Source organism: Pogona vitticeps, chromosome 1 (genome assembly GCF_051106095.1).
Source record: "Pogona vitticeps strain Pit_001003342236 chromosome 1, PviZW2.1, whole genome shotgun sequence".
Taxonomy (NCBI): Eukaryota; Metazoa; Chordata; class Lepidosauria; order Squamata; family Agamidae; genus Pogona; species Pogona vitticeps.
In genome coordinates, this window is record NC_135783.1 from 30,517,732 (window position 1) to 30,527,343 (window position 9,612).

General features: G+C 39.6%; 1 long non-coding RNA gene across 1 annotated transcript; it reads right to left on the minus strand.

Annotated features, from left to right (window-relative positions):
- Nucleotides 1-232: 232 nt before the first annotated feature.
- Nucleotides 233-6,869, minus strand: LOC140704498 (uncharacterized). The gene is made up of 3 exons (XR_012083722.2): nt 6,550-6,869; nt 4,574-4,753; nt 233-1,673 (listed from the first exon to the last, which is right to left on the minus strand). It is a non-coding gene; the product is annotated as an uncharacterized LOC140704498 (long non-coding RNA).
- Nucleotides 6,870-9,612: the final 2,743 nt, after the last annotated feature.

The following is a 9,612-nucleotide window of genomic DNA, read 5'->3' on the forward strand; positions in this document are numbered from 1 at the left end:
CAGGTGCTTTATCTAGTTTTGGAGAGCAAAGAAACAGGAATTACAAGACAGTGACTCAGGCTAAGTCAAATTGGTGATCAGGATTCACAGAAAGAAAAGCATGGTTGCTTTAGCACCTTCTTCACAGATGAGTTGCCCAGACTTAACAGTAAGTTTATAATTAAGGACTAGTACCATATTCAATTCTAGAAAAAACGGAATTTCTCGGAGCTCTGTGCCTAAGCAATCAGACTTGCAAAGAGATTCTGTATTTGCCTCCAGATTACTAATCACAATATAAATCAAAATAGATTTCTGAATTATGGAAGTGTGAAAAGCTTGTGCAAAGACAAACAGATATCTTTTAGCACTTAAGGGAGTTCTGCTTCTAACTGTGTAGATCACAGTATAATTTAATATTTAAGCACCAAAAAAAAAAAAAAGAGAGAGAGAGAGAGAGAGAGAGAGAGAGAGAGATTGAGAGAGAGCAGAAACTATATAGGGCTAAGCAGGTTCTTAATCATTTCTTGGACAACCTGGTCTGGCCATAGTACATTTTTCTGCTTGAAGCAGAACAGCAAATTGTGCCTTCTTCTACCATTTTAAAGTAAGTAGGTCAGCTGAGTGATTTTGGTACTTGTGGTGGAAAATCTCACAAGCACCCTTCCTTTATTAACAATTTAATTGTCCCTGTAGTGACATACCCAACATCTGCCATGTAAGGCAGTGGTCTCATTCTGCTTAATGGTAGGTCTAGCCCTCCACACAATTGTTGTTGGGTGTTACAGAGCTGGTGCTGCAACCCTGCTGGCATCAGGCTGGAAACTCCTTGGGCCCTGTGGCCAAAATCTTGAGATGAGAGAAACCTGGGGCCTTGCCCCACATAAAGCCAAGATCTCTTTGCTAGGTTGCCTTCCGGCAGCCCTACCTCACAAGTCCTCACAAACCTATTTGGTTTTTTAAAATCGTTTCTCCCACATTCACGATTTATTACTTATTTGTTCTTCCCACTGATGTCCCAGCTCATGCTTGGAAAAAGCCCCAGGGCTGCAGAGCTAAAGAGCTCTTCCATTACGCCATGAAAGCTTAACGCTGTAGGAGATGGCCTGGCAGCGAACAAGCTGATGAGGCTGCTTCTATTGAGATTTGCTCATCACTATTAATTTCTCCCCTGCTTCTGACTGATTTGGGAAGCGACTTATTGAAATTCTTCTTCTCCCACCTTAGCGGAATGCAGCTCAGCTGCTGTCAAATCTGCCAGCAGACGCAGCAATGCTACTGTGATAAAATAGGTCCAATTCTCTCCCAATCTTACTTTCCTGGGGAAGAACAGAACTCATTAAATAATTATCAACTGTGACAAGAAAGTAGCCAGCCAAACACTTGCCGCTAATCTAAGCATGACAGCAGGACTATACCTTTCAAAACGGTAATTAGCTAAATGAACAACAACATAAGTACCAGACAATGACACGGAAAGGACTGTCCCTAAAGTAAAGATTCATTCTGTATAGGGTTTAGTGTTTGTGTGACTTATGAATAGTGTTTTGCATTACACAAGAACACTTTATCTCCTCCTTCTCTTTCTGTGTTCTTCTTGTTCAGTGTTTGCAAGGGAAGAAATGAAGAATACATACGTAGCTATAGGTGAACGGCAATCTCAGAAGAAGCGACTTGGGTTCATCATACTGGATCTGTAATGGAACAGACAAACAGTCACACAGGCATCTACCCATCACCCACCACGTGAAAAAAAAAGCACTTAACTACCCACTTTCCAAAATTAATTTTCAAATATCTAGACAAAATGTACTTCCAGTATAAACTGGCAAATATCTATTTGCTTGAATGAAGCTGTTAACATCCTCCGAAATCCAGCCCTAATCATTCGTATGGTGTGTGTTTTCGGCTTACAGAGACTTCACATCTATATCATTGTGGCTTATCTCTGTACATTTCATTGTAGATGCTAGTTCATTTGTTTGTTTCATGACACTGCGTCCATACTAACAAAAGGATAAACTGAGAATATGTCCTTGAGCGACATCCTGGTGAAAAGATCAAGCGTGATACTGGATTTCATCTGGGATGGCCTTCAAAAAGGATTCTCTTTAATACTATGCCCTTGTGTTCTTTTTTTAAAATAGATTTTTGGTTCAAAATTAGCCTCCTGGAAGCAGCATAATCTTCCTCCAGGGTAATGTGACCCCATTTCACATATTCTTGATTGAAATACATGTATTCACAACCTGCTTAGATCTCCTGCTCATCTTTCCATCTCTAAGGAAACTTCAGGAGATACAATTTCCTCTTGCCCTCACCCATGGGCTACTAATGTGCCCACACCTTGTCTAATTTCTACAGAGTATTATTTACAGTCACCTAGATCAGCCATTCTCAACAGGTGCCTAATGTGATCCTTTAATTAGGTATTCTCAATATGTAATGAATGAATGAATGAATGAACGAACGAACGAACGAACGAACGAACGAACGAACGAACGAACGAACGAACGAACGAACGAACGAATGAATGAATACATACATACATACATACATACACATACATACATACATACATACATACTGTAAATAAATAAATAAATAAATAAATAAATAAATAAATAAATAAATAAATAAATAAATAAATAAATAAATATGAAAGCTGGACAGTGAAGAAAGCTGACAAGAGAAAAATTCATTCATTGGAAATGTAGTGTTTGAGGAATGTTTTACAGACACCATGGACTTCCAGAAAGATAAACAAGTCCATGCTATGGCAAATCAAACCTGAACTCATTCTAGAAGCATACATGAGTAACTGAGGCTATCATATACTGGCCATAACATAAGACAAGACTCCCTTGAAAAGACAATAATGCTGGTAAAAGTTGAAGGCAACTGAAAAAGAGGAAGACCAAACAAGAGATGGATTGACTGAATAAATGAAGCCATGATTTTAATTCTGCTAGAGATGCACAGTACTCTTAATGACAGGACCTTTTGAAGATCAATAACTCATAAGCTTGGAAGCAACTTGATAACAAATCACAACAGTTCTGGAAGCAGATAAGAACATTTTTACACTTTATTTTTCTCTATTCTAGCTGGTCATTTTGGCTCTGTTTGTTTATGTTTTTAATGCCAATTTAAAGATGCAATGTTAAGACATTTTACTGGTATGTTCCACAGATCGATTGAGAGGAGAATCTGAAAAGTTTACATTATCATAGCGCAGAGGTTTTTCAGCACTTATCTGTTCTGTCACCTTGCCTTTTAAATTATTTTGAGTTATTCTATGTTGTTTTTGTGTATTTGGTTTGATAGGTCTAATTTGGTGGGGGGTTTTTTTGTATAGTTATTATGTTCAGTTCTTTTTAAAGTGCTGTCTATTGAGTGGCCTTGGTAGCCAGATGGGTGGTATAGAAGTCAAACAAACAAACAAGAGTATTCTAAACCTAGAAACAAATACATGCCTTGAAGTGCTTTTACTTTCAGATCAGCCACTTTTTTGTCACCACTGATGTGAGCATGTACTGTCAAATCACTTTTGATTTAATGGCAACCCTTTGAATTAATGATCCTCAAAAGTTGTTCATATTAACAAACTTCCTCCAGCCTTATAGACCCGAAGCTGTGACTTTGTTCACTGAATTCACCCATCTCATGTTTGGCCTCAGTTTAATAATTTTAATTTAGCCATTTGTTACCATACATTATTTAAAATGAGTAAAATTGCATTGAGGGGTCAAATCTGGCTCCTTTCTGCCTTATATGCTTGTGGTCATATGCCATGTCTACATTTTTTCTGACGAATGATTATTTTAAAAATATAGTGGCAATGCCAGACAATAGTAGTGTAGCAACAACTCTAGCTCAAATAATAAAATCCTTATTGGCTTGCCTCCCCTCCTTTCCCGCCTCCAATCTGACCAATACCCCTGATTTCATTCAGTTGATTCACCAGGTTAAAATTAAATGCTGCCTAAATATTTGCCTCCTTGGAAAGTGTGTGGGAGGCCAGGCTTGGAGTGTTTGAACAAATCCAAGCCGAGATGGATTAGCCCACAAAATGGCCAAAAGATATATACAGTTTATCATGCGACCCCGTTATTTATCACATGATTATCTCAAACAAATATTTGATAGGGGGATATAGATATACACATGCAGGCATATCTCGAATGAGCCAAAGTTTTTTTGGCACATGAGTCCTGTATTTGTTGAAAATGGTGAGCCTGTGGCTCCACTTGTTCCAGAATCACTTCTCAGCTGCCAGCCCACTGAAGCGCCTCAGGCTTCGGCCTCATCCTTTGTTTGCTTGCCCATTAAAGTTCTTATCCCACACTCCCTTTTGGCAGAATATTCTCTTATTTCTGCCTTATGCTAGCCTAGCCCTTTCTCCTGCCTCTCTTTCTATTAACCTAGAGCAGCAAGAGCCAGGAGTAAACGGAAGCAGCTGGTTACAGAGTCTCCCTATCAGACTGTGAAACAGCTGCCTCGCAGAAGGAGCCATACTGGAAAACGTATACCACAGAGCTGGGCTGTATTTTAAGTACCAATCTATGAGAATGAGGAAAAATGTCATTTTTACCTTTTTCATTGTTGGGATGGATGGTGGAAAATCCTGGTTGCATACATCACTCTTCCTGGATGCCACACTCGAGCCATTATTTCCAGGTACATTCTTGGCCTTGTGTCGCGCCATTATCTATCTGTGCACCAGCGTCTATTGGCTCTCTTTCACCACTCAGTGTGAAAATGATTCCTGGATCTTCAGTATAAATTAATATTTACTGGGTTGGTTATTTTTGGCAGCATATTCTTTGACAGCATTTAATAGAAATGGGAAACAAGGGAACCCAATTCAGGTCTTTGAGCATTTACACTCAAATAACTTCATTTGGATTAGGGTAATTGAGAATAAATTCAGAGAGATTCAGAGGCCAGCCATCATTGTTTTTTTTTGTTTTTTTTTGGAGGAAAAAAGTGCTGTTACAAAACTGTCCTATTTCTTCCTTGTAACACCAACAGTTCCTTATTTGCCAGACTGACTAAGGAACAATTGAAATGAGGATGAAAGAAAGGAATAGTTAATCAAATCTAATGTCTAACCAACAAAATGTATATGTATGTTCACACACAAATGCATCTAAACGCACCTAAATTCAGTTGCTGGTTCCAACCAGAATAGACTTTTTGAATCAACTGCTGACCAAATGGTAAGTGAACATTAATATAAATCCCACTGATTCAATGGGTCTACTCTACTTGGAACTAGCAATTGGTTTGGGTTGTACCCAGACCTGGGTAGCAGCACCTTATTTCTGGGATTTCAGGGCCAAAACCTGAGAGTAGTTGGCGAGTCCTTTTGATATCATAGAGATAAAGGCTTGAGAGGGAAGAGGCCCTTTTAAAAAACTTCATATACTGGTGTCAGGGCTTGTGCAACAAGAAGGCTTGTGAGTTATGACACTGGTGCGCTACTCTCTGCCACTTTGCAAGCAACATAAGCCCATTCCCAATATGTCAAGAGCAAAAGGTATGGACTGGGAGGACAGCCAGTGAGTACATGCACTTTGGTGCATCTTGCCATTCAAAGCAACACACAAGCACCTTCTTGCTGAGCCAAAGAACCTGGTGCAAACTGGGAATGCTGGAGATGGAGGTTTGGGCTTTAAAGCTGCCTCAAACTATCAAAAATCAAACTGTTTCTTTCTCCAGTGCTGCTCACCCTGAGTTTTACCTATATCTGTGCAGAATTAGAGAAGAATAGGAACTCTCCAAGACTTTGGCCAGAGTCCTGAGGCTTGGTGACCCTATGCCTAGAATTAAAGAAATTCGCTGCGAGCTAAACCGCAGAAGCCTGTGCTGCAGGGTCAGAAGACCAAGCAGTCGTAAGATCGAATCCATGCGACGGAGTGAGCGCCCGTCGCTTGTCCCAGCTCCCGCCAACCTAGCGGTTCAAAAGCATGAAAAATGTGAGTAGATAAATAGGGACCACCTCGGTGGGAAGGTAACAGCGTTCCGTGTCTAAGTCGCACTGGCCATGTGACCACGGAAGATTGTCTTCGGACAAACGCTGGCTCTATGGCTTGGAAATGGGGATGAGCACCGCCCCTAGAGTCGAACACGACTGGACAAAATTGTCAAGGGGAACCTTTACCTTTACCTTTAAGTAACTCATGACTAACTTGTTTCATTGGTTCCAATGGGATTGCTCAAAGCAGGACTAGGCCTGGATCCAACTCGGCAGAAATATACATGCAGCAATATAATTATGCTAGAAAACCCATTTTTATGTAGCATTTTCTAATTAAGTGAAGATATTATAAAAAGATTTTGCTAAATCCTCAGTAGTCATTGAGATCATCTGTTGAGAAAGCTCAACAGAGAAAGCTCTGTTGAGAAAGCTCAAAACAAACGGGTGTCTTCTTCACTATTTCCTTTCAATCTGTACATTTCAAGGAATTCCACTGCTGATGATTATATGGGTGTGGAGATTCCACTGAAATGATGGTCAAAAGCACATTCTTCCTGGAGTTGTTTCTGCTTCCTTATCAGACAAACCTTTAGGTTTCTTTTAGGCGGTCAGTCCACTGGAAAATGAATCAGCAGGAAAACTTCATTATCAGTAAAATTATCAAATACACTCCGCCATCTGAAGTCTCAAATCCTTTCAAAGACAAGGCTAAAAAATGGAACTGAAAGACAGACATAAATCTAATAGCTTCACATAAGTGTTAAATTATGAATTAAAGGAACAAGTATACAAAAAATGTTACATACAATAATCTGCATGCAGCTAACCCATCCCACAAGAGTAACTTTCAGGAGTATTAAGGAAGAAAAAGCTCCTTTCCATTCTCCTAGGAGCTAATACTGCTCAAACATTACACTGCAAACACTCCAGCTGGGCTACTTGTGTGTGTGATGCGCTGTCAAGTCAGTTTCAACTTATGGCTACTCTAATAGAGTTTCAAAGATATTTAAGGAGTAGTTTTACCAGTGCCACCTCTCAGTGAATTTTCCAAGCCAAGTGGAAATTTAAACCCAGGTTTATTGAGTCCTAGCCTAATTCTCTATCCAACCTTGGGCCTCCAGATGTTCTTGGACTTCAACTCCCAGAAATTCTGGCCAGCAGAGGTGGTGGTGAAGGCTTCTGAGAGTTGTAGTCCAAAAACATCTGGAGGCCCAAAGTTGGGGACCACCACAATGACATTGGCTTTCCATTCAGTTGCCTTAACTTTCTATTTTAGGATTACTTTTTGTCTAGCACACTGGTTCCCAACTTTGGGTTTCTATATGTTCTTGAACTACAACTCCCAGAATTCCTGGTCAGCAGAGCTAGGGGTGAAACCTTCTGCGACTTAATCCAAGAATATCTGGGGACCCCAGTTTGGGAACCATTGGTCTAGTGCTTTCAGTTCCTGTCTAGAGAACAGTGTTTTCAAACATAAGAAAAAGTGTTTTGTGCTGTCATAAGTGGAGGGATCAGTCATATGTACAGTCATGTGAAAATGAAAGTACACCCTTATTGAATTTTATGCTTTTGCGTATCGGGACATAATGAAAATACATAACATTTAAAAAAATCTGGTCCTTAGTAGGTCTGAAAATTAGGTAAATACAATCTCAGATAAACAGCAACACACAACATATTACACCATGTTATGATTTATTTTATACAAAAATAAAGCCAAATCATTTCTCCCCTGGAAATCTTTGATACAGAAGCTTCCCTTCTTTTATGAGGCCATTTCTGGTTGGTTAGTTTTAAGTAACTGAAAGTTTAATTGAAAACTTCCAACTGGAAAGTTTTGACTGTGGAAATTAATTTCAGTGGGAAGTGCCATAACAGTAAACTCTGTTTCCGAGAATAAAGCAAGATTTTTTTTAAAAAAAAATCCCTTCAATTGGAATTAAACAAGCACAGAACATCAGAGAAACTGGGGATTGTATTAAGCAAAAACAAAATCAGTCATCTGGAGGGTGGGGAAAACATATCAAAACTATCAGTGTTGAATCAGGTACAGGATAGAAAAGAAATGTTTCATCTGGATAAGCCATGACTCTGCATGTGATGTTGGAGTCTAACCACAATTTCTCAATGGCTCCAAAGCAAGATTCCAGCTCTTTTCCAAGATGCCCCATCTATTTCTCCAGTGTTGTGCCTTATTTTGAAAAATTAGGGGATCAGATTTTAGAGGCAGGAAGAGATGAGGCTGGTCAAAAATCTAGTGGGCCCTGCTGCTCAAGGTGGAAGGATCAAAGGAGATATGTTATGCTTAACATGGGCTGAACCTTAGCACTTAGCCTCAATTATCTGTAATCCATATTCAGGCAACCCCTACAGAACAATAGGTAGCACTTGTGAAAGCAGCCTCTAATAGATACAGTCCCTAGAAAGAAAAGTGTACGTTAAGTGCCTTCATCACAGTGTATTGCGAATCATTTAAGAAACCCTTCAGTCATGTCTAAAGTGAAAAGGAATAGAAGAGCCGTTGAGCAGGGGCAGGGGTGACAGGGCTTCTTCTAAAGAATTAATGGAACACAAAGCTTTGCAAAGAATCTGAATTCACTCTTTCCCATTTATATGCCAGCTCCAGGTTACTCACAACAACAAATGTGTACTTTTATCCAGGTGGGCACATTCTACGGATAAAATAATATTTTGCTATCAGGGCTTTAAAATTGTACAGTCCATGTGAGGCCTTGTTGCGCCATTTTCCTGTTTGTCATCTTAAAGGCAGGGAAACCTGGTAACTGAACCAAGGCCGCTAAGCAGTGTTTGTGGAGACACTGATAAATATTCAAGCCCATGTCTTTCAAATGCTATTGTGATTCACCTTCCCCTCCTTCCTTCCCCTGCTTCAGTCATCTTGCTGGCTCGGAATTTTCAACTTTTGTCTCAAACCTCAGCTGCCTTCGGTTTATTGCAGATGACTGCTATTGTCTTTGTCTGTTTTATCCGCTTCACTGTGTCTCATTTTCCTAAAGTACCTGGCACCCATTTTTCCGTAACATTGTTCCTTTGTTTCAGGAAAAGCATAATTTCAGGAGACAGCAGAAATATGGTTCCAAAGGCCGGGAGGTGACATCCTCTCTCACCTGATCTTTATTCATATCTAGTTTTAATTGCATTCTTTTTTATTTTCCATTTCTCAAGCACCTTGCAAACTCCCTTCCTCCCTGACAGGAAGATGCATTTTGTTTCTCATAAAACGGCTTGCCAACAGCTGTTCTGTTCTTCAGAAATGTAAGGCCCTTCTGACCTTTGGTGGCTCTCTCACAGTCACTGAACTCCTAGCCTTGATGTTGCTTATTGCTGTTGGAACTTCTGACATTCTCCTGTTTCTTAAGCTGTTCAACCCTTATACTCCACTGTATTAAAAAAAAAAAGTTCAACCTATTGTGTCCAAATGGAATCTGCATGATTTAAAAAGCACCACTGGAGTTGCAGATATATTTTAGAGACTTAAAAAAACATTCTCTGAATCACTCATAATAATTGTACAGAAGTAGGTTCCATACTCTAACACTTAATATTGACATTAGAAGCTCTACTATCATCACATACAGAGCATCAAAAATGGAGACTAGGAGAACATATCAGATGCTCCTCATTTCCAA